Raw genomic sequence first — 26,156 nt, forward strand, 5'->3', positions numbered from 1 at the left:
TCACTACATCAGGAAGTCCTGGATTTTAACATCATCTGTGCCCCGCAGTATGGAGTCATCTTGGGGTTGCCATGGCTGAAGAAACACAACCCTTCCATCGATTGGGAGTCTCTCACCGTAAAGATGGATTCCATGTTCTGTTCCCGTTCCTGTAGATCCACAGGGTGCGCAGTCACGGCGAGTGCACCAGGGTACACGGTGGCCACGGCAGCCGAAAAAGACGTTGCGCTCCCCCCGGAGTATCTACAATACCAGGATGTATTCGACGATAGGCAGGCGGAAACTCTTCCTCCTCACCGCCCATATGACTGTCAAATCGATCTGGTTCCGGGTGCTACTGTTCCTAGCGGGAGACTGTATGCGCTCTCGGAACCCGAGAACGTACACCTCCGCTCCTACTTGGATGAAATGTTACAGATGGGATTCATTAGGCCTTCCAAGTCCCCAGCGGCCTCTCCTCTCTTTTTCATACCGAAAGCCAACGGAGAATTGCGTGCGTGTGTGGACTTTAGGGCGATAAACGCCATAACCGTAAAAAACAGCTACCCCCTGCCGCTCATCAACGTACTCCTGGAACAGGTCAAGAGCGCAAAGGTGTACACCAAGTTGGATCTGAAGGGGGCTTATCACCTTGTACGGATGCGGGGAGGCGACGAATGGAAGACAGCTTTCAAAACGAGGTACGGCCTCTTTGAATACCGAGTAATGCCCTTTGGGCTGTGCAACGCCCCCGCTGCATTCCAATTCTTCCTGAATGACGTGCTGCGAGACATTCTGGACGTCTACGTAGTAGTCTACATAGACGACATCTTAGTGTATTCAGACACCTCGGAAGACCACGTGAAACATGTGTCATCAGTCCTACAGATACTCAGAGAAAACTCCTTATTTTGCAAGCTCAGCAAATGCGACTTCCACGTCACCACCGTGGAATTCTTGGGGGTAATGCTAAGCCCCAACGGCCAGACAATGGCAGAAAGAAAAGTAAAGGCAGTGGTTGCATGGCCGTCTCCCACGAACGTTAAGGATGTGCAGAGCTTCCTTGGCTTTGCTAACTTTTACAGGAGGTTCATCGAGGGGTTTTCTGGACTGGTGGCTCCCATCTGCTGAGGAAATCATCACCTTTTCTGTGGGACGCAGAAGCTCAGAGAGCGTTCGAGGCATTGAAACAAGCCTTCATCACCGCTCCTGTGTTGGCTCACCCCGACCCTGAAAGACCGTACGTTGTGGAAGCGGATGCCTCCGATCTGGCAGTGGGGACCATCCTCTCGCAGAGGAATGAGCTAGGAGTGCTTCATCCGGTGGCTTTCATGTCCAGGAAACTTAACAACGCCGAGAGGAATTACCACGTGGCCGAGAAGGAATTATTGGCCATCAGGGAAGCATTCTTGGAATGGAGGCACTTGCTGATGGGGGCCCGACACGTGGTCATGGTGTTTACAGACCACCGGAACCTCCAGTTCATGACCGCTGCCAGACAGCTGTCGCCGCGTCAGCTACGGTGGAAGAAGTTCTTTTCTGGCTTTCACTTCACCATTACGTACAGGCCAGGCTCGGAAAACAAGAAAGCTGACGCTTTATCTAGGCAGTCCACTGATGGGGAGCGCCCCTCGCCGATCATCAGGCCTATCATCTCCCCAAGTGTAGTGGTAGGAGCCATCCAGCCGGGGGCCTTCCTCAGCGGTATCCAAAGAGGGATCCGTACTTTTGAGTGGAGGGCTTGGCTACAAAGACATGAGGAATGGAGGGTTAAGGACGGGATACCGGTAAAGGGCGAATGCATACTGGTCCCCACGTCACACCTGAGGAAGCAAGTCTTTGAGTGGTGTCACGAGTCGCCTAGCGCGGGACACTTCGGGCTGGAGAAGACGCTGGACTACGTGTTGCGTCGGTTTTGGTGGCCCTCCGTAAGAGCGGATGTGCGAGGGTGGGTTGCTGGATGCCCGGTATGCGCAACCATGAAATCAGACCACAGGCAAACCCAGGGGCTCTTGCGACCTCTACCAACAGCGGTCCGACCCTGGGAACGCATTTCGTTGGATTTCATCGTGGGTTTGCCCATGGATAAAGGGTTCACAGCCATTCTCGTTGTGGTAGATTACCTCACGAAGATGGGACGGTTTATCGCCTGCAAAGGGGTACACACAGCGGGACAACTGGCAAGCATCCTACTGAAGGAGGTGGTGCGGGTACATGGCCTGCCCAGTGTGATAGTGTCGGACCGCGGATCCCAGTTCACGGCCCGGTTCTGGAAAACGTGGTGTTCGGCTCTCCACGTGACAACGGCCCTATCCACCAGCTATCCACCAGCTATCACCCACAGACGGACGGCCAGACGGAACGACTCAACCAGACCCTAAAGCAGTATCTCCGCTGTTTTATCGACCAGGGCAAGGAGGAGTGGGTGGATCTGCTGTGGCTTGCGGAAATCGCGTACAACAACGCCGCTCACAGCTCCACGAAGGTGTCGCCTTTCTACTGCTCCTACGGGCACCACCCGAGATTCCTTCCGTTGTCCCATCCAGAGGCCGCCTCAGGGGTGCCTGAAACCAACAAGAGGGTGGCTCACATCAAGGAAACGATCGGGAGGGCCAGACGATGTTTGGTGTCAGCCAAGGAGGCCTACAAGGAGTACGCTGACAGGAGAAGGAGGCCGGGGCCGATATACAGACGGGGTGATTACGTTTGGGTGTCCTCAAAAAACCTGCGATTCGGCAAGCACAGTGTGTTCCACCCTCGATTCATTGGGCCATACAGAATCAAGACCTGCCTCAGCCCGGTAACAATGCGGTTGGAGCTTCCGAACACCATGAGGATCCATCCGGTGTTTCATGTGTCGCTGCTTAAACCGGCCCTCACGGCTGGAAGGCCTGTCTCTGCTGCACACATGGTGGAAGCCGACACGGAGTACGAGGTGGAGGGCATCCGAGATTCCAAATGGAGACGTGGCAAGCTATGGTATCTAGTGGCGTGGAAAGGGTTCGGACCTGAGGATCAAACGTGGGAACCTGTGGCGGGTTTAAACGCTCCGCGTTTGGTGTCGGCCTTTCACCTGAAGCATCCGGGCAAGCCGGGCCCGGGGTGAGGGTGGCTAGATGGAGGAGGATGTACTGTTAGGACACGGATCATGGCATAGCACTAACAGCACTGGTCCCGCCATAGCCGAACTACAATCCCCACACTAACCCTGGCGGGAACTACATCTCCCGTCATGATGCGCGAGGCGGGCACACGGAAGGAACAGTTTAAAGACGGACCGGGAACTGATGGAGGCTGTCGGATATTTCGAATCCGCCGCGAAGTCCGTGATTCGTTTTCAGGTGAGCGGTCCCTCGGGAGAGGTTACTCTCAATCTCTTGTTCCACGCGCTTGAAGCGCCAGCACGCCCCTGTCCCCGCTCGAGGGTTCGAGCTGAACTTATTGCGCATTGAAGCGCCAGCACGCCCCAGTCCCCGCACGAGGGTTCGAGCGGTGAAAAGCGCTTTGCTGCGTCTAAGCACACAATCCCTTTTCACAGTTATTCCAGTGACAGTAACTCGAGATACGCAGAGCGACCGTACCAGTTCGAGGGTAATCGAACTGTGTGGCTCTGCCTTTTTTGTTCGCCTTCCACCCTTCTTTTGCCCTCTGTTGGGAGGTGTCGGGACCGGCATCTATGCAGAGGACGAAATAGGGAGCACACACTCCCAAGACCCCTTTTTCAGTTCGAGTGGCATTGTCGGCCATTGCTTAGCACGGTGTCCTCTGTTGGGTGACTGACGGGACCGTCAGTTGTGCAGAGGACGGTTGGAAGCTCTTATCATCGGCTACTCCCTGCTTCATTGGCCCTTCTGATTTGTTGTACTCGTGTATTCTTTGGTGCTATTAAACCTACCGTGTATCAACACCTTGTGCGTTGTTGCTACTTCTCAACCCTGGGGTACTCAGGGGGTTACACACACACACACCTTTTCAAGGCCCGCACCCTCGCGCCTGCTCTCGCATATCTTGGGGCCAAGCAACGGACAAGAACTTATTCACCACCAGCCCTGGCTATGCACTCTCGTCCACCCTGTGGGCACCGTGCCCAAGTCACAAATGGTACCCACAGGGCCTGCGCTGCTCACAACACTTGCACATGTGAGCGTGCAAAGCTCCCGAATGCCGTCCACCACGCATACAGGTAATCTGACCGTATCTAGCAAACACATACCTGACAGCCCTGCATGAGCAACAGGCACACACGAGCCCCCAATGGGCCTGTAGGACTCAAACAGGCGCAAACGAACTGCACTGAATACAACCTCTTCCTTCAAAGATACACCTGTTCTAACCACATGTGGGGGAGCAGCTGCGGGCGATAAGCAGGCCACAAAACTTGCACAGGTGAGCGTGCAAGGCTCCCGAATGCCGTCCACCACGCATACAGGTTATCTGGCCGTATCTAACACACACATACCTGACAGCCTGCATGAGCCACAGGCGCACACGAGCACCCGATGGGGCTGTGGGACATTATATATGTTGGTACTGTTTGCACATCAATGAAGAGATTGCATGTCTCCTTTCACCACATCTGTCAGCGGCAGGCGATAAGCAGGGTAGACATTCCCGGTGCCCCCACGTTCCCGTCCTCACACCGAGCTAAAGCCCGTCGACACCCCGCCCCCCACCATTTAAAGCCCCGCACCCTCGCGCATATCTTGGGGCCAAGCACCAGACAGGCAGTTTTACCACCAGCCCTGTTGGGGTTCACACTTTCGTCCACCCTGTGGGGTCCGTGCCAAAGTCACAAATGGTACCCACAGAGCCTGCGCTGCTCACAACACTTGCACAGGTGAGCGTGGAAGGCTCCCGGATGCCGTCCACCACGCATTCAGGTAATCTGGCCGTATCTAGCAAACACATACCTGACAGCCCTGCATGAGCCACAGGCACACACGAGCCCCCGATGGGCCTGTAGGACTCAAACAGGCGCAACAGAACTGCACTGAATACAACCTCTTCCTTCAACGATACACCTGTTCTAACCACGTGTGGGGAAGCAGCTGCGGGCGAAAAGCAGGCCAGAAATCCGTGCGCTTTTTACCAACGTCATCATTAGGTGTGAGCTAACCACGAGCGGGGGAGCAGCTGCGGGCGAAAAGCAGGGCACAATACTTACACAGGTGAGCGTGCAAGGCTCCCGAATGCCGAACACCACACATACAGGTAATCTGGCCGTATCTAACACACACAAAGCTGACAGCCCTGCATGAGCCACAGGCACACACGAGCCCCCATGGGCCTGTAGGATATTATATATGTTGGTACTGTTTGCGCATCAATGAAGAGATTGCATGTCTTCTTTCCCCGCCTGTGTCAGGGGCTAAGCAGGGCAGACATTCCAGGTGCCCCCACATTCCCGTCCTCACACCACATCAGCTACAAGCCTAATTTAACTTGCAGGTTGTAGGGGAGGATCGTGCGCTCGCGTGTGCTGATTTTGAGGCTCGTAGCGCATCAGGAACATGCTCAATAAATCGGGGAAACATTTAAACATTTTTTTATGGGCAGCGAAATTCTGTACTTTATCTGTCTCCATCTCTCTGTCTCCATCTGTCTCCCTCTCTCTCCCTCGCTCTGTCTTCCTCTCTCTGTCTGTCTCCCTCTGTCTCCCTCCCTCTGTCTGTCTCCCTCTCTCGCCCTCCATTAGCCTCCCTCTGTGTGTCTCCCTCTATCTGTCTCCATCTGTCTCCCTCACCCTGTCTCCCTCTGTCTCCCTCTGTCTCCATCTCCCTCCCTCCATTAGCCTCCCTCTGTCTGTCTCCCTCTATCTGTCCCCATCTGTCTCCCTCACCCTGTCTCTCTCTCTCTGTCTGTCTCTCAGTCTCCCTCTATCCGTCTCCCTCTGTCTACCTCCCTCTGTCTCTCTCTCTCTTCCCTCTCTCTGTCTCCCCTCTCCCTGTCTCCCTCTGTCTCCCTTCTGTCTCCCTCTCTGTCTCCCTTCTGTCTCCCTCTCTGTCTCCCTGTCTCCCTCACTGTCTCCCTGTCTCCCTTTTCCTGTCTCCCTCCCTCTGTCTCCTTCCCTCTGTCTCCCTCTGTCTCCCTCCGTCTCCCTCTCAGTCTCTCTCCCTCTCTGTCTGTCTCTGCCTCTGTCTGTCCCTGTCTCTGCCTCTATCTGTCTGCCTTTCCCTGTCTCTGTCTGTCCCTGTTTCTGTCTCTTTCTTTGTCCGTCTCTATCACTATCTCTGCCTCTCTCTGTCCCTGCCTCTCTCTCCACGGGCCGTACTATGAATACCTATGCTCAAGAACCAAATAAGCTAGAAATCTAATTTAACTTTCAGGTTGTAGAAGAGGTTTGTGTGCTTTCGTGTGCAGATTTTCATGCTCATAGTGCATCAAGAACATGCAGAAAAAATGGGGGAGTTGCTTATATGTTGTAATATTGTGACTGTAAGTGGCAGGGCCTTTTCCCATTAGAATCATGTGCTTGAGCTCTGCTGAGTACAGGTGGATACAGTTGGTAAGGCTAGTTTAGTGCTACCCAGATACCTTTTTTCCTTAAAACCTTTAGAATAGATTCCCCTCTGAGGTAATGTGCTGTTTTTCTAATTTTTTATATTGTAATGAATTTGTGTTTTTGCAGCATATAACATGGATACTGAAATACATATTGTTTTACAGCTTGTTATTCTGATTACATGACCTTTTTATTTTCTTGCTAGCAAAGCGAATCGCATCCCATTGGTTTGCACAAAGTGCTTCAAAAATTGTGAGCAGTTGTCAGTTCACTTGGCATGAGTTTGCATGAAGAAAAGCACTCCTGAAGCGATTGCAGCAGTTTTAAAGGAGGCAAGAGAATCGATGATTGTCCATCTGTTTAAGGGGAGAATATACACCTACGATAATCTCCAGCTCCTTTTCAATGAAGAGACCAGAAAAGCAGTCATCAATATGTTGGAAGCAAATGGGTGTTTTGTTGTGGGAAAGCCTGTCATTCAAGTTGTCATGTAAGTAACATATTTTTTTTCTTTCATTATCATTAGTTTGCTACCATTACAATCACTAAATCTATTTTCATAATTACTGCATTATATGTAGTCATACATAATTTTTAACCCTTTAAACTTGTATAATTAATATAATCCTTCAAGGAACCTGTATGTTATGAACTGTTGCAGCTACTCATGCATGCTTTATCGCTCAATTATATGACTTACTTTTAGACCTCCTAAAACACCCGATGAAGACATGGAGACTGAACATCTGAGAGAAGATGAAGAAGAAGAAGAAGCTGCTGAATTATACCAACCGTAAGTTCAAATGACCAAAATCTATTTGCACCATAGTCATATATTTATATACCGTTTGTTTTCTAAAACATTTCACTATTCAATCCAACAGACCAAGTAAAACAAAGTGGCTGACAACTATACGGAAGAAGCTGAGCGACGCTGGACTTTACAAGAAACATTCCCTGGAATGCAAAGTCCTAGTAGATTTCAGAAACTATTTAAAACACGATCTCTCAGTCTCCAACTGCAAGCAAGAGGTAATGCAAATAAGCTTTTATTACTTTGACTAACCTTATTCCTACTAATACCTATTATATTCAGTAAAGTATATAATTATTGTTATCTGTATTTATATATTTAATTTAAGCTGGAAAATGTATCAAGATTCCTTTTCTTCTACAATCCTGATGAACCATCAATAAATTTCATCAAGGAGATTCCACGCACACGGGAGTTCTTCAACTGCCTGAAAGAGCTTTGTTTAGCACAGCAGACCATCATCAATTACATGAAAAATATCAAGCGGTTTATCCACTATCACATGGTGGCTACAAACCTGAGAGAAGAAAATAACGATCTCTATATGTCAGCTCAGCATTTCCAGTGTGTGATGAAGGACATGCAGAAGAAAATAAGCAGAGGGATTTCAAAAGAAGTCACTCACAGAAGGTAATAATTTAATCATTGTGAAGTATAATAGCCTTTAGATGATCATACACAATAACATTTCTCCTCATTGCAAGTTCCCAATTCAAAAATCATGAAATTATTATTATGTTTCATTACTATTGCATGGGCAGATCCTGTAATTTATTATGTCTTTCCTAATATTGCCTAGATATAGGGAATTCACAGCAGAAAAGAAGACCCCTCGGCACTGCTTACTGATTTTGGACAAGGCAATAGAAGACTTCCTCACATGATCGAAAAGCTAAATACCAATCAGGATTTCTCCACTCAGGAAACACTAGTGGTGTTGTATTATTTACAGGCACTATTGCTCTTAAAGCATGTGCAGAGACCATGTGTTGTGAAGAATTTTCAGGTATGTAAACAAAAAAGACTAATATGAGTTAAACAATGTGTCTACATTGAAGCCTTCATGCTCACTCTGCATTGGTTGTTTTCCTGCTGCCATCCATGGCAGCGCCATGCAGGAGGACCCCCAAAGCTGTACTCACATCGCCCACTGGATTACAATTGTAATTCTTGGCGGGCAGGTGGTGCTGCAGTGGTCTTACAGCCGTGCCTATCTAAAGGCCCATTGGTAACGCTCACACAGTCTGCAACATGCAGTAACTGGGACTCCCAGGCCCAGTCACAAAGGGGGCCCAGTTAGGGCCTTGCTTTGTTGCCTCACCGCCAGCCTTTCCATGGTAAGGCTGGCGGTGAGGCAACTCGTAAATTGCTTGACAGTGCTGCAGTGGCACCACCAGCATATTGCTGCCTCTGACCACTGTGCCACCACCCTGATATCATGGATCTCTGCCAGTTGCAGTGGCCCAGTGGTGGTGTAGACTCCGAATTTTATATACAGTGGGGGGACCGCCAATCCGTTGGGTCATGGACTGTCACCACATGTTTGGCGGTCCCATGGTCCTCATTCTTAAAATAACTACATTTATATATTTACAAACTATATCTAATTATTATACATACCTTACAATTTTGCAGGCCAAGGAATGGAGTGAACGAAGACAGTACAATGATGAGGAGGGAGACTACTATGTGATTGTTGCAGTGAAGGAGCACAAAACTGCAGCCCAGCAGATTGCATCCTTTTGTTTAAGTTATGAAGAAGAACAGGTATTCTTTTAGGATACTATATTTATTTTTGCATAGCCACAAACATTTTTGAATATTTATTCACCCTGTACTACCAATTTAGATAATACCATCTCATTCTAATATTGTTTTATTGAGTAGCATTGCTCTTGTGTAAAAACTACAGAATTTGTTCACAGATGCATCTCAATGCCTGTTCTGTGACCTTATTACTGTGTTTTTTTTTCTCAGTAGTTTCAACAATATTTTACGAAGATGGGGCCTTTGATGTTAAAGAAAAAGAGGACAGCATCAACAATTGATCCTTTTTTGTATCGTCAAGGGGGATCCAATTCACAACCCATCAAATGATCTTAAACGATTTCAAGAAAGGTATTACTGCAATGCTGGCTGTGCCTTTTTGAATTCCCAGATTATTATTGGTCAGTGGTGTACAAGTCTACAATTTATGGGGGTTATGTAGCTTCCAAAGAGATGGCTTAAACATTTCTTATAACTAGTATTAATTTGTTAGGAATGGTATAAGCTCATGACCCAAATAATACCTTTATAAAATACATGACTATAGGATAACGAGCAGCTTTCACATATTAATAATTCTTACAGGTATAATGTTCCTGCTGTAACAAGTCAGCAAGCACGACGTGTATACGAAACAGCAACGAAAAGAGACTGTACGGATGCTGAAAACAGCCTTGTGGCTGACTACATGGCTCATTCAACTCAGACTGCAGAAAAACATTATAGAATGATGAAAGAAGAAAATATCTGTGCAGCATCAAAACTGCTGACTAAGCTTGCACATGAAAATCCACGGTGAGGCAATAATCATTGTTTTTTATCTCACTGATTTTTAGAAAGCATTTACTTTACTCATAATCCTTATGCTTTTAATGCAACTATTTATTGTATTTAGACATTTATTTTGAACGTTTGTTAACCATTCTTACTATCCGTGTTTGTTTGCAGATGCCCGAAACGAGATAATCCGATACATTGCAGACAACCACTTGATAAGAGACGGCAAAGGTATGCTACGTAGAATGTGCTGCTTTGTTTTTCACATACAATCATCTGTTATACATTATGACCACCTTGTAGATCTTATGTATTTTGCATGATCTAATTCACAGATACATTTTGTAAGCTACTGTTTCAGTATTAGACTTCTGACAGTTATAGATTGTATGCACTTTGCATATATGCAAAATGAAAAATATTCACTTTCTATAACACAGAACCATTTACTAATGCTTAACTTTGTCTTTTGTATGTACTTAAAGGGCACATCATAATGGGCCTTCCACATCCAAAGTACCTGGTGAAAAAAATCATGATGAATTCATACATTTTGAAACAATTTTTCCTGTGACACTGAATGGAAAAATACCAGGTAAAAAAGACCGAATTGCCTTGGTTGGTGATCACGAGCGGCTTGCATATGATAAATGGAGAAAGAAACAACAACTTCTAAGAAAGGAGGAAACAATGAGTAAGTAAACATTTAGATATGCTGAAATATAGTGAAAAGTTAACATTTTAGAAACTGATTTCAATTTATTTTGTTTCTTTCAATCGCAGAACAGTTCCCGCCAAGGCAACCAAGAGCAAAATGTGTGCTAAAGTTTTATAATGAAATGCAATGGAGCAAGAATGTACCAGAAGTTTCAGAGCTAATCCAGAATTGGAAACCAATGACAGAAAGCACATCACCAATGGGTGATAAACAAATTAACTCATGTCCGATTCACCAACGGTGGAGAGGAGTTTCTATTGTGGATGAAGAAGGAAGAATGAAGGCCATTGCATCACGCATATTTCAAAAAGGAGAGGTGCTCTGTGATTTTCATGGGAATCTAATATCTGCAACAGAAGGAATACAGAAGATAAATGAGCTGCCTAAGAAAAAAATGAACAGCTTATTTTTTTTTACCAATGATCGCAAGGAACAGAATTGCATGGATGCCACAGACAGTCCATGCTCATGTCACCCCTTAATGGAAACTCCTAGAAAGCTAGTGCGGACATCAAAAAAGAAATTTAACGTCAAACCAGTTCTTGAGACTTTTGAAAGAGATGAAAAATTGAGCTACGTTATTTCATTTGTTGCGTTGCAAACTATTCAGATCAGTTGTGATCTTACTTATGACTATGTTCTATCAACGAAAGCCCACAGAGGCCAGGTGCCGCCCTGCATTGATTAAGGACAATTCACAGAAGACTTAGGGGCTCATTACGATGGCAGGAGGATCGCCACCGCTTTCCGGCAGGGATTGGGTTTGGGGGATCGTTGTGGGCCAACCTTGGGGTGGGGGGGGTCTTGCTACACTGGGGGATTCCCATGGTACCCCCCTGGATTCTCCAATCTCTTAATAAAATATAAACTTTGAACCTTTCACTCACCCTTGTGCCAAATCCAACCAGTGTATGTGTGAACTTGAGGAACAGATGGCTAGGCAGTCGTATTTGTCTCATCTGTCTTTCTGTGCTAAGGTGTAGTTTCTAGGGAAAATGTACTAACTTTCGATATTTCTGTAAAGTAAAAAAAAAAAAAATGAGGAGTGCTTGGTGGTATGCCTCTCATGGATCCCAACACGTTTTTTTACTCACAATGCCATGAAAAAATCAAAATGTGGATATATTCAAACATTTTCCTTGCATTACTGTGTCATAATATTCTGCTGTCAGAAAAAACACAATTTTCCAACCACCCAGCATTCCTCCAGGTCTCCCGATAAAAATGGTACCTCACTCGCGTGGGGGGGTCAAGATTATCCTACTGTAGATTTTCATGTTTTCAGGTATGTTGAAGAATACCTTATGTTTAGGGCCGTGGCACCCAACCGGGCCCCTGGACCCATCCGGGGCTCCCAAGCTTGGTGGCACATGGGACGCCTCCCCGTGCCCTCCAGACCCCGTCCCGGGCACTCTGCCACACAGCAGGACCAAGGACGGAGCCCGGGATGGGGAGGCCCCCCTCCGCGGGCCCTCAGGGGCCCCAACCGGAGCTCCTGAACACAGCCGAGTGAGGGGGGCTGCTGGGCTCCCGGTATGGGCTGCAGGGCTCGGGGTCTGCAGGGCTCAGGGGGATGCAGGGCTCTGGGGCTGCAGGGCTCCTGTGCTGCAGGGCTCGGGGGGCTGCAGGGCTCAGGGTCTGCAGGGCTCAGGGGCAGCAGGGCTCCGGGGCAGCAGGGCTCCGGGGCAGCAGGGCTCTGGTTTTGCCGGGCCCCAGGGCTGCAGGAATCAGGGGGCTCAGGGGCTGCAGGGCTGCAGGGCTGCGGGTCTGCAGGGCTCCAGGGCTGCAGGGCTGCGGGTCTGCAGGGCTCCAGGTCTGCAGGGCTCCAGGTCTGCAGGGCTCCAGGTCTGCAGGGCTCCATGGGCTGCAGGGCTCGGGGTCTGCAGGGCTCGGGGTCTGCAGGGCTCGGGGTCTGCAGGGCTCGGGGGGACAAAGGGCTCCAGGGCTCGGGGTCTGCAGGGCTCGGGGTCTGCAGGGCTCGGGGTCTGCAGGGCTCGGGGGGACAAAGGGCTCCAGGGCTCCGGGTCTGCCGGGCCCCGGGGCTGCAGGGCTCCGGAGCTGTAGGGCTCAGGGGGATACAGGGCTCCGGGGATACAGGGCTCCGGGGCTGCAGGGCTCCGGGGCTGCAGAGCTCAGGGGGGCTACAGTGCTCCGGGGCTGCAGAGCTCAGGGGGGCTGTAGGGCTCCGAGGCTGCAAGGCTCCGGGGGATACAGGGCTCCGGGGGATACAGGGATCCGGGGGATACAGGGCTCCGGGGGATACAGGGCTCCGGGGGATACAGGGCTCCGGGGGATACAGGGCTCCGGGGGATACAGGGCTCCGGGAGACACAGGGCTCCGGGAGACACAGGGCTCCGGGAGACACAGGGCTCCGGGAGACACAGGGCTCCGGGAGATACAGGGCTCCGGGAGATACAGGGCTCCGGGAGATACAGGGCTCCGGGAGATACAGGGCTCCGGGAGATGCAGGACTCAGGGGGATACAGGGCTCCGGGGGCTGCAAGGCTCCGGGGGATACAGGGCTCCGGGGGATACAGGGCTCCGGGGGATACAGGGCTCCGGGGGATACAGGGCTACGGGAGATACAGGGCTCCGGGAGACACAGGGCTCCGGGAGACACAGGGCTCCGGGAGACACAGGGCTCCGGGAGACACAGGGCTCCGGGAGATACAGGGCTCCGGGAGATACAGGGCTCCGGGAGATACAGGGCTCCGGGAGATACAGGGCTCCGGGAGATACAGGGCTCCGGGAGATGCAGGGCTCCGGGGGCTGCAGGGCTCCGGGGGCTGCAGGGCTCCGGGGGCTGCAGGGCTCCGGGGGCTGCAGGGCTCCGGGGGCTGCAGGGCTCCGGGGGCTGCAGGGCTCCGGGGGCTGCAGGGCTCCGGGGGCGGCAGGGCTCCGGGGGCGGCAGGGCTCCGGGGGCGGCAGGGCTCGGGGGTGGCAGGGCTCGGGGGTGGCAGGGCTCGGGGGCGGCAGGGCTCGGGGGCGGCAGGGCTACAGTGCTCCGGGGTTGCAGGGCTCCAGGTCTGCAGGGCCCCGGGGATCCCGGGGCTGCAGGGCCCCGGGGATCCGGGGGCTACAGGGCTCGGGGGCTGCAGGGGCGTGGCACCCTACCGGACCCATCCGGGGCTACCAAGCTTGGTGGCACATGGAAAGCCTCCCCGTGCCCTCCGGACCCTGTCCCGGGCACTCTGCCACACAGCAGGACCAAGGACGGAGCCCAGGATGGGGAGGCCGCCTTCCCCGGGCCCTCAGTGGCCCCGACCCGAGCTCCTGAACACAACCGAGTGAGTGGGGCTGCAGGGCTCCCGGTTTGTAGGGCTCGGGGTCTGCAGGGCTCCAGTCTGTAGGCCTCGGGGTCTGCAGGGCTCCGGGGATGCAGGGCTCAGGGGGATACAGGGCTCCGGGGCTGCAGGGCTCCAGTCTGTAGGGCTCCGGGGCTGTAGGGCTCCGGGGCTGCAGGGCTCAGGGGGATACAGGACTCAGGGGGATACAGGACTCAGGGGGATACAGGGCTCCGGGGCTGCAGTGCTCCGGGGATGCAGGGCTCGAGGGCTGCGGGATACAGGGCTCCGGGGCTGCAGTGCTCCGGGGATGCAGGGCTCGAGGGCTGCAGGGGGGCTACGGGGCTGCAGGGGGGCTACGGGGCTGCAGGGCTCGGGGGCTACGGCGGCTGCAGGGCTCGGGGGCTACAGTGCTCCGGGGCTGCAGGGCTCCAGGACTGCAGGGCCCCTGGGATCGGGGGGCTACAGGGCTCGGGGCTGCAGGGGCGTGGCACCCTACCGGGCCCTTGGACCCATCCGGGGCTCCCAAGCTTGGTGGCACATGAAAAGCCTCCCCGTGCCCTCCGGACCCTGTCCCGGGCACTCTGCCACACAGCAGGACCAAGGACGGAGCACGGGATGGGGAGGCTGCCCTCCCTGGGCCCTCAGGGGCCCCCACCGGAGCTCCTGAACACAGCTGAGCGAGGGGGGTTGCAGGGCTCCCGGTATGTAGGGCTTGGGGGCTGCAGGGCTCAGGGTCTGCAGGGCTCAGGGGGATTCAGGGCTCCGGGGCAGCAGGGCTCAGGGGGATTCAGGGCTCCGGGGGATTCAGGGCTCCGGGGGATTCAGGGCTCCGGGGGATTCAGGGCTCCGGGGCTGCAGGGCTCTGGTTTTGCCGGGACCGGGACTGCAGGAATCAGGGGGCTCTGGTTTTGCCGGGCCCCGGGACTGCAGGAATCAGGGGGCTCCGGGTCTGCAGGGCTACAGGGCTGCAGGGCTCGGGGGGCTGCAGGGCTCGGGAGGGCTGCAGGGCTCGGGAGGGCTGCAGGGCTCGGGAGGGCTGCAGGGCTCGGGAGGGCTGCAGGGCTCGGGAGGGCTGCAGGGCTCGGGAGGGCTGCAGGGCTCGGGAGGGCTGCAGGGCTCGGGAGGGCTGCAGGGCTCGGGAGGGCTGCAGGGCTCGGGAGGGCTGCAGGGCTCGGGAGGGCTGCAGGGCTCGGGAGGGCTGCAGGGCTCGGGAGGGCTGCAGGGCTCGGGAGGGCTGCAGGGCTCGGGAGGGCTGCAGGGCTCGGGAGGGCTGCAGGGCTCGGGAGGGCTGCAGGGCTCGGGAGGGCTGCAGGGCTCGGGAGGGCTGCAGGGCTCGGGGGCTGCAGGGCTCGGGGGCTGCAGGGCTCGGGGGCTGCAGGGACGTGCCACCCAACCGGGCCCCTGGATCCATCCGGGGCTTCCAAGCTTGGTGGCACATGGGACGCCTCCCCGTGCCCTCCAGACCCCGTCCCGGGCACTCTGCCACACAGCATGACCAAGGACGGAGCCCATGATGGGGAGGCCGCCCTCCCCGGGCCCTCAGGGGCCCCGACCGGAGCTCCTGAACACAGCCGAGCGAGGGGGGTTGCAGGGCTCCCGGTATGTAGGGCTCCGGGGCTGTAGGGCTCTGGGGCAGCAGTGCTCAGGTGGATTCAGGGCTCCGGGGGCTGCAGGGCTCAGGGGGGCTGCAGGGCTCAGGGGGGCTGCAGGGCTCAGGGGGGCTGCAGGGCTCAGGGGGGCTGCAGGGCTCAGGGGGGCTGCAGGGCTCAGGGGGGCTGCAGGGCTCAGGGGGGCTGCAGGGCTCAGGGGGGCTGCAGGGCTCAGGGGGGATCCAATTCACAACCCATCAAATGATCTTAAACGATTTCAAGAAAGGTATTACTGCATTGCTGGCTGTGCCTTTTTGAATTCCCAGATTATTATTGGTCAGTGGTGTACAAGTCTACAATTTATGGGGGTTATGTAGCTTCCAAAGAGATGGCTTAAACATTTCTTATAACTAGTATTAATTTGTTAGGAATGGTATAAGCTCATGACCCAAATAATACCTTTATAAAATACATGACTATAGGATAACGAGCAGCTTTCACATATTAATAATTCTTACAGGTATAATGTTCCTGCTGTACCAAGTCAGCAAGCACGACGTGTATACGAAACAGCAACGAAAAGAGAATGTACGGATGCTGAAAACAGCCTTGTGGCTGACTACATGGCTCATTCAACTCAGACTGCAGAAAAACATTATAGAATGATGAAAGAAGAAAATATCTGTGCAGCATCAAAACTGCTGACTAAGCTTGCACATGAAAATCCACGGTGAGGCAATAATCATTGTTTTTTATCTCACTGATTTTTAGAAAGCATTTTCTTTACTCATAATCCTTATGCTTTTAATGCAACTATTTATTGTATTTAGACATTTATTTTGAACATTTGTTAACCATTCTTACTATCCGTGTTTGTTTGCAGATGCCCGAAACGAGATAATCCGATACATTGCAGACAACCACTTGATAAGAGACGGCAAAGGTATGCTACGTAGAATGTGCTGCTTTGTTTTTCACATACAATCATCTCTGTTATAAATTATGACTACCTTGTAGATCTTATGTATTTTGCATGGTCTAATTTACAGATACATTTTGTAAGCTACTGTTTCAGTATTAGACTTCTGACAGTTATAGATTGTATGCACTTTGCATATATGCAAAATGAAAAATATTCACTTTCTATAACACAGAACCATTTACTAATGCTTAACTTTGTCTTTTGTATGTACTTAAAGGGCACATCATAATGGGCCTTCCACATCCAAAGTACCTGGTGAAAAAAATCATGATGAATTCATACATTTTGAAACAATTTTTCCTGTGACACTGAATGGAAAAATACCAGGTAAAAAAGACCGAATTGCCTTGGTTAGTGATCACGAGCGGCTTGCATATGATAAATGGAGAAAGAAACAACAACTTCTAAGAAAGGAGGAAACAATGAGTAAGTAAACATTTAGATATGCTGAAATATAGTGAAAAGTTAACATTTTAGAAACTGATATCAATTTATTTAGTTTCTTTCAATCACAGAACAGTTCCCGCGAAGGCAACCAAGAGCAAAATGTGTGCTAATGTTTTATAATGAAATGCAATGGAGCAAGAATGTACCAGAAGTTTCAGAGCTAATCCAGAATTGGAAACCAATGACAGAAAGCACATCACCAATGGGTGATAAACAAATTAACTCATGTCTGATTCACCAACGGTGGAGAGGAGTTTCTATTGTGGATGAAGAAGGAAGAATGAAGGCCATTGCATCACGCATATTTCAAAAAGGAGAGGTGGTCTGCGATTTTCATGGGAATCTAATATCTGCAACAGAAGGAATACAGAAGATAAATGAGCTGCCTAAGAAAAAAATGAACAGCTTATTTTTTTTTACCAATGATTGCAAGGAACGGAATTGCATGGATGCCACAGACAGTCCATGCTCATGTCACCCCTTAATGGAAACTCCTGGAAAGCTAGTGCGGACATCAAAAAAGAAATTTAACGTCAAACCAATTCCTGAGACTTTTGAAAGAGATGAAAAATTGAGCTACGTTATTTCATTTGTTGCGTTGCAAACTATTCAGATCAGTTGTGATCTTACTTATGACTATGTTCTATCAACGAAAGCCCTACAGAGGCCAGGTGCCGCCCTGCATTGATTAAGGACAATTCACAGAAGACTTAGGGGCTCATTACGATGGCGGGAGGATCGCCACCGCTTTCCGGCAGGGATTGGGTTTGGGGGATCGTTGTGGGCCAACCTTGGGGGGGGGGGGGTCTTGCTACACTGGGGGATTCCCATGGTACCCCCCCCTGGATTCTCCAATCTCTTGTTAATAAAATATAAACTTTAACCCTTTCACTCACCCTTGTGCCAAATCCAACCAGTGTATGTGTGTACTTGAGGAACAGATGGCTAGGCAGTCGTATTTATCTCATCTGTCTTTCTGTGCTAAGGTGTAGTTTCTAGGGAAAATGTACTAACTTTCGATATTTCTGTAAAGTAAAAAATAAAAAAATGAGGAGTGCTTGGTGGTATGCCTCTCATGGATCCCAACACGTTTTTTTACTCACAATGCCATGAAAAAATCAAAATGTGGATATATTCAAACATTTTCCTTGCATTACTGTGTCATAATATTCTGCTGTCAGAAAAAACACAATTTTCCAACCACCCAGCATTCCTCCAGGTCTCCCGATAAAAATGGTACCTCACTCGCGTGGGGGGTCAAGATTATCCTAGCTGTAGATTTTCATGTTTTCAGGTATGTTGAAGAATACCTTATGTTTAGGGCCGTGGCATCCAACCGGGCCCCTGGACCCATCCGGGGCTCCCAAGCTTGGTGGCACATGGGACGCCTCCCCGTGCACTCCAGACCCCGTCCCGGGCACTCTGCCACACAGCAGGACCAAGGACGGAGCCCGGGATGGGGAGGCCCCCCTCTGCGGGCCCTCAGGGGCCCCAACCAGAGCTCCTGAACACAGCCGAGTGAGGGGGGCTGCAGGGCTCCCGGTATGGGCTGCAGGGCTCGGGGTCTGCAGGGCTCCGGGGCGGCAGGGCTCAGGGGGATGCAGGGCTCTGGGGCTGCAGGGCTCTGGGGCTGCAGGGCTCCTGTGCTGCAGGGCTCGGGGTCTGCAGGGCCCCTGGGCTCGGGGGGCTGCAGGGCTCCTGTGCTGCAGGGCTCGGGGTCTGCAGGGCCCCTGGGCTCGGGGGGCTGCAGGGCTCAGGGTCTGCAGGGCTCCGGGGCAGCAGGGCTCTGGTTTTGCCGGGCCCCAGGGCTGCAGGAATCAGGGGGCTCGGGGGCTGCGGGGCTGCGGGGCTGCGGGTCTGCAGGGCTCCAGGGCCCATGGGCTGCAGGGCTCGGGATCTGCAGGGCTCGGGGGGACAAAGGGCTCCAGGGCTCCGGGGCTGCAGGGCTCCGGATCTGTAGGGCTCCGGGGCTGCAGGGCTCAGGGGGATACAGGGCTCCGGGGATACAGGGCTCCGGGGATACAGGGCTCCGGGGCTCGGGGTCTGCAGGGCTCGGGGGGGCTGCAGGGCTCAGGGGGGCTACAGGGCTCCGGGAGATACAGGGCTCAGGGGGATACAGGGCTCAGGGGGATACAGGGCTCAGGGGGATACAGGGCTCAGGGGGATACAGGGCTCAGGGGGATACAGGGCTCAGGGGCGGCAGGGCTCAGGGGGATGCAGGGCTCTGGGGCTGCAGGGCTCCTGTGCTGCAGGGCTCGGGGTCTGCAGGGCCCCTGGGCTCGGGGGGCTGCAGGGCTCCTGTGCTGCAGGGCTCGGGGTCTGCAGGGCCCCTGGGCTCGGGGGGCTGCAGGGCTCAGGGTCTGCAGGGCTCCGGGGCAGCAGGGCTCTGGTTTTGCCGGGCCCCAGGGCTGCAGGAATCAGGGGGCTCGGGGGCTGCGGGGCTGCGGGGCTGCGGGTCTGCAGGGCTCCAGGGCCCATGGGCTGCAGGGCTCGGGATCTGCAGGGCTCGGGGGGACAAAGGGCTCCAGGGCTCCGGGGCTGCAGGGCTCCGGATCTGTAGGGCTCCGGGGCTGCAGGGCTCAGGGGGATACAGGGCTCCGGGGATACAGGGCTCCGGGGATACAGGGCTCCGGGGCTCGGGGTCTGCAGGGCTCGGGGGGGCTGCAGGGCTCAGGGGGGCTACAGGGCTCCGGGAGATACAGGGCTCAGGGGGATACAGGGCTCAGGGGGATACAGGGCTCAGGGGGATACAGGGCTCAGGGGGATACAGGGCTCCGGGGGCTGCAGGGCTCGGGGGGCTGCAGGGCTCGGGGGGCTGCAGGGCTCGGGGGGCTGCAGGGCTCGGGGGGCTGCAGGGCTCGGGGGGCGGCAGGGCTCGGGGGGCGGCAGGGCTCGGGGGCGGCAGGGCTCGGGGGCTGCAGGGCTCGGGGGCTGCAGGGCTCAGGGGCTGCAGGGCTCGGGGGCTGCAGGGCTCGGGGGCTGCAGGGCTCAGGGGGGCTGCAGGGCTCAGGGGGGCTACAGTGCTCCGGGGGGCTACAGTGCTCCGGGGTTGCAGGGCTCCAGGTCTGCAGGGCCCCGGGGATCCGGGGGCTACAGGGCTCGGGGGCTGCAGGGGCGTGGCACCCTACCGGACCCCTGGACCTATCCGGGGCTACCAAGCTTGGTGGCACATGGAAAGCCTCCCCGTGCCCTCCGGACCCCGTCCCGGGCACTCTGCCACACAGCAGGACCAAGGACGGAGCCCAGGATGGGGAGGCCGCCTTCCCCGGGCCCTCAGTGGCCCCGACCCGAGCTCCTGAACACAACCGAGTGAGTGGGGCTGCAGGGCTCCCGGTTTGTAGGGCTCGGGGTCTGCAGGGCTCCAGTCTGTAGGGCTCCGGGGCTGCAGGGCTCAGGGGGATACAGGGCTCCGGGGCTGCAGGGCTCCAGTCTGTAGGGCTCCGGGGCTGCAGGGCTCAGGGGGATACAGGACTCAGGGGGATACAGGGCTCCGGGGCTGCAGGGGGGGCTACGGGGCTGCAGGGGGGGCTACGGGGCTGCAGGGGGGGCTATGGGGCTGCAGGGGGGGCTATGGGGCTGCAGGGGGCTACGGGGCTGCAGTGCTCCGGGGCTACAGTGCTCCGGGGCTGCAGGGCTCCGGGGCTGCAGGGCCCCTGGGATCGGGGGGCTACAGGGCGGGGGCTACAGGGCTCGGGGCTGCAGGGGCGTGGAACCCTACCGGGCCCTTGGACCCATCCAGGGCTCCCAAGCTTGGTGGCACCACATGAGAAGCCTCCCCGTGCCCTCCGGACCCTGTCCCGGGCACTCTGCCACACAGCAGGACCAAGGACGGAGCCCGGGATGGGGAGGCCGCCCTCCCTGGGCCCTCAGGGGCCCCCACCGGAGCTCCTGAACACAGCCGAGCGAGGGGGGTTGCAGGGCTCCCGGTATGTAGGGCTTGGGGGCTGCAGGGCTCAGGGTCTGCAGGGCCCTGGGGCTGTAGGGCTCTGGGGCAGCAGGGCTCAGGGGGATTCAGGGCTCAGGTGAATTCAGGGCTCAGGGGGATTCAGGGCTCAGGGGGATTCAGGGCTCAGGGGGATTCAGGGCTCAGGGGGATTCAGGGCTCAGGGGGATTCAGGGCTAAGGGGGATTCAGGGCTCAGGGGCTGCAGGGCTCTGGTTTTGCCGGGCCCCGGGACTGCAGGAATCAGGGGGCTCTGGTTTTGCCGGGCCCCGGGACTGCAGGAATCAGGGGGCTCTGGTTTTGCCGGGCCCCGGGACTGCAGGAATCAGGGGGCTCGGTGGCTACGGGGCTCGGGGGCTACGGGGTTCGGGGGCTGCGGGGTTCGGGGGGCTGCAGGGCTCGGGGGGGCTGCAGGGCTCGGGGGGGCTGCAGGGCTCGGGGGGGCTGCAGGGCTCGGGGGGGCTGCAGGGCTCGGGGGGGCTGCAGGGCTCGGGGGGGCTGCAGGGCTCGGGGGGCTGCAGGGCTCGGGGGGCTGCAGGGCTCGGGGGCTGCAGGGCTCGGGGGCTGCAGGGCTCGGGGGGCTGCAGGGACGTGCCACCCAACCGGGCCCCTGGATCCATCCGGGGCTTCCAAGCTTGGTGGCACATGGGACGCCTCCCCGTGCCCTCCAGACCCCGTCCCGGGCACTCTGCCACACAGCATGACCAAGGACGGAGCCCATGATGGGGAGGCCGCCCTCCCCAGGTCCTCAGGGGCCCCGACCGGAGCTCCTGAACACAGCCGAGCGAGGGGGGTTGCAGGGCTCCCGGTATGTAGGGCTTGGGATCTGTAGGGCTTGGGGGCAGCAGGGCTCCGGGGGAGCTGCAGGGCTCCGGGGGAGCTGCAGGGCTCCGGGGGAGCTGCAGGGCTCCGGGGGAGCTGCAGGGCTCCGGGGGAGCTGCAGGGCTCGGGGGGAGCTGCAGGGCTCGGGGGGAGCTGCAGGGCTCGGGGGGAGCTGCAGGGCTCGGGGGGAGCTGCAGGGCTCAGGGGGGCTGCAGGGCTCAGGGGGGCTGCAGGGCTCAGGGGTGCTGCAGGGCTCCGGGGGGCTCCGGGGGGCTGCAGGGCTCCGGGGGGCTGCAGGGCTCCGGGGGGCTGCAGGGCTCCGGGGGGCTGCAGGGCTCCGGGGGTCTGCAGGGCTCCAGGTCTGCAGGGCTCCAGGTCTGCAGGGCTCCAGGTCTGCAGGGCTCCAGGTCTGCAGGGCTCCAGGTCTGCAGGGTTTGGGGTCTGCAGGGTTTGGGGTCTGCAGGGTTTGGGGTCTGCAGGGCTCCAGGTTTGCAGGGCTCAGGGGGCTACAGGGCTTGGGGGCTGCAGGGCCGTGGCACCCAAACGGGCCCCTGGACCCATCCGGGGCTCCCAAGCTTGGTGGCACATGGGACACCTCCCCGTGACCCCCAGACCCCGTCCCGGGCACTCTGCCACACAGCAGGGCCAAGGACGGAGCCCGTGATGGGGTGGGCGCCCTCCCCCGACCGGAGCTCCTGAACACAGCTGAGCGAGGGGGGTTGCAGGGCTCCCGGTATGTAGGGCTTGGGGGCTGTAGGGCTTGGGGGCTGCAGGGCTCGGGGGCTGCAGGGCTCCGGGGCAGCAGGGCTGCTCCGGGGCAGCAGGGCTCCGGGGCAGCAGGGCTCCGGGGCAGCAGGGCTCTGGTTCTGCCGGGCCCCAGGGCTGCAGGATTTAGGGGGCTCCGGGGCTGCAGGGCTCCGGGTCTGTAGGGCTCCGGGGCTGCAGGGCAAATGGGCTGCAGGGCTCGGGGGGCTGCAGTGCTCCGGGGTCTGCAGGGGCTTGGGTCTGCAGGGGCTCGGGGTCTGCAGGGGCTCGGGGTCTGCAGGGGCTCAGGGTCTGCAGGGACCCGGGGCTACAGGGCTCGGTGGTTGCAGGGACGTGCCACCCAACCGGGCACTGGATCCATCCGGGGCTCCCAAGCTTGGTGGCACATGGGACGCCTCCCCTTGCCCTCCAGACCTCGTCCCGGGCACTCTGCCACACAGCATGACCAAGGACGGAGCCCATGATGGGGAGGCTGCCCTCCCCGGGCCCTCAGGGGCCCCGACCAGAGCTCCTGAACACAGCCGAGCGAGGGGGGCTGCAGGGCTCCCGGTATGTAGGGCTCGGGGTCTGCAGGGCTCATGGGGCTGCAGGGCTCAGGGGCTTAGACGTGGTGAGAATCCTTCAGGCATATAACGCATGTTTTTAAAAATTTGCCTCCAGTTTTTGCAAAATGTGTCACGTATATAGTGTTATCAGTTATGATCAATACTAGATAGAGCTTGATTTCCAACTGCAACACATTCTATAGCATAGTCTACTACAGTGTGCCATTTTAAATGCATGTGGATTACACACAAGGTACATGCAGAGCAATATGATTCCATACGAGGCGAGTTTTAATTTACGCCCATCTGGTCACCCAATTGAAATGGATAGGATATACTAATGACTATGTTGTGCACTATAATTCTTGAAGCGTATGAGGTACTGACTTAATTTAAATTGCAGAATGTAGCTAGGACATGCACACTATTTAGTGGCAACTCTGATGTTTGTCGCTTATAGGGACAAGGTACAAATTAAGTGTAACCTTCAGGTAGGTTTTTCTTTTTCACTTTCAATTAGGTTGAAAGAACACTTTATGCTTTCTGCTATAATTCACAATCCATATATGATAGAGACATAATTGAAACAGAAAATTATTTCTAGTCTTGTTCTACATACCCATGTGAAGTATTATGTATGTGGCATATTGGAAACAGCTCAAAATGTGAAGTTGAATGTATGATGTTTTTCAATTATGTCACATATTTGAAAAAGTATGCCTTACATTTTGGCCCATAATTCTCAAACCATACAATCGTGATCCATAATTCCAAGTGCAACATACACTTAACATGATGCCACTGCCCAGTGGTCATTTTCATGCCTGTGCCATGCTTACAAGTGGTGTGAATCTTTCAGTGATTAAATGCATGTTTTTAAACAATTTGCCTCCAGTTTTTGCAAAATCAGTCGCGTATATTGTGTCATCAGTCATGATCCATACTAGATAGAGCTTGCTTTCCAACTACAACACATTCTATAGCATACCCTACTACATTGTGCCATTTTAAATGCATGGGGCTTGCACACAAGCTACATACAACGCAATATGAATCCATACGACGCGATTTCCAATTGCGGCCGTCTGGTCGCCCCATTGAAATGTATAGGATATACTGTAACAGAGTATGTGGTGCACTATAATTCTTGAAGCGTATGAGGTACTGACTTAATTTAAATTGCAGTATGTAGCTAAGACATGTACACTTTATGGTGGTAACTCTGATGTTTGTGGCTTATAGGGACAAGGTACAAATCAAGTGTAAGCTTCAGGTAGGTTTTTCTTTTTCACTTTCATTTATGTTGAAGAACACTTTATGCTTTTGGCTATAATTCACAATCTATTAATGATAGAGACATAATTGAAACAGAACTGGGTTCCTAGTCTTGTGCTACTTACCCATGTGAATTATCGTGTATGTGGCATATTGGAAAGTAGTGAAAATGTGAAGTTGAATGTATGATGTTTTTCAATTGTGTTACATGTTCGAAAAAGTATGCCTTACATTTTATCCCATAATTCTACAATCATACAATCTGGATCCATAATTCAAAGTGCAGCATAAGGCTACCATCATGCCACTGTCATGTGTTCATTTTCATGCCTGTGCCATGCCTAGAAGTGGTGAGAATCTTTCAGTGATTAAATGCATGTTTTTAAAAATTTGCCTCCAGTTTTTGCAAAATGTGTCAGGTATATTGTGTCATCAGTCATGATCAAGACTAGATAGAGCTTGATTTCCAACAGCAACACATTCTATAGCATAGTCTACTACAGTGTGCCATTTTAATTGCATGTGGCTTACACACATGGTACATACAATGCAATTTTGAGTTCATACGAGGCGATTTTCAATTTGCGGCCATCTGGTCGCCCCATTGAAATGGATAGGATATACTACAGGGTATGTGGTGCACTGTAATTCTTGAAGCGTATGAGGTACTGACTTAATTTAAATTGCAGAATTTAGCTAGGACATGTACACTATATAGTGGCAACTCTGATGTTAGTGGCTTATAGGGACAAGGTACAAATCAAATTTAACCTATAGGCAGGTTTTTCTTTTTCACTTTCAATTATGTTGTAAGAACACTTTAGGCTTTCTGCTATAATTCACAATCTATATATGATAGAGACATACTTTGAACAACACATTGTTCCTAGTCTTGTGCTACTTACCCATGTGAATTATCATGTATGTGGCATATTGGAAAGTAGTCAAATTGTGAAGTTGAATGTATGATGTTTTTCAATTGTGTTACAATTTGAATCCATACGAGGCGATTTTCAATTTTGCGGCCATCTGGTCGCCCTATTGAAATGGATAGGATATACTAAAGGGTATGTGGTGCACTATAATTCTTGAAGCGTATGAGGTACTGACTTAATTTAAATTGCAGAATGTAGCTAGGACATGTACACTATATAGTGGCAACTCTGATGGTAGTGGCTTATAGGGACAAGGTACACATCAAGTGTAACCTTCAGGAAGGTTTTTCTTTTTCACTTTCATGTATGTTGAAGAACACTTTAGGCTTTCTGCTATAATTCACAATCTATATATGATAGAGACATAATTGAAACAGCACATTGTTCCTAGTCATGTTCTACTTACCCATGTGAAGTATCAATGATGTGGCATATTGGAAACTAGTCAAAATGTGAAGTATAATGTATGATGTTTTTCAATTGTGTCACATGTTTGAAAAAGTATGCCTTACATTTTGTCCCATAATTCTAAAACCATACAATCTGGATCCATAATTCAAAGTGCAGCATAAACCTACCATCATGCTACTGTCCTGTGTTCATTTTCATGACTGTGCCATGCTTAGACGTGGTGAGAATCGTTCAGTGATTAAATGCATGTTTTTAAAAATTTGCCTACAGTTTTTGCAAAATGTGTCACGTATATTGTGTCATCGAATAAAGGTCTTTCCTTTGTACCCACTGCCCACACCAACTTTCTCGACCTCCAAACAGAACTCCTAAAATTCTTTAGGAAAATAAGATTACACAGTTTGTTTCTCCTCAATCCTCCTACATCAATGAACACCAACACTCCTTTTCGCCCACCCTCTACCTTTTGACCTTCAGGAAGCATGGTCCCTGGTGAAATCCTGACTTTCGAGAAACTAGCATTAAAAGATCTATCTGAACTAGAAAGTCAAAGAATGGTCATTTCATACAACATCTTAAATGCAGAGCAAAAAAACATT

Source organism: Lissotriton helveticus, chromosome 12, assembly GCF_964261635.1.
Source record: "Lissotriton helveticus chromosome 12, aLisHel1.1, whole genome shotgun sequence".
Classification (NCBI taxonomy): Eukaryota; Metazoa; Chordata; class Amphibia; order Caudata; family Salamandridae; genus Lissotriton; species Lissotriton helveticus.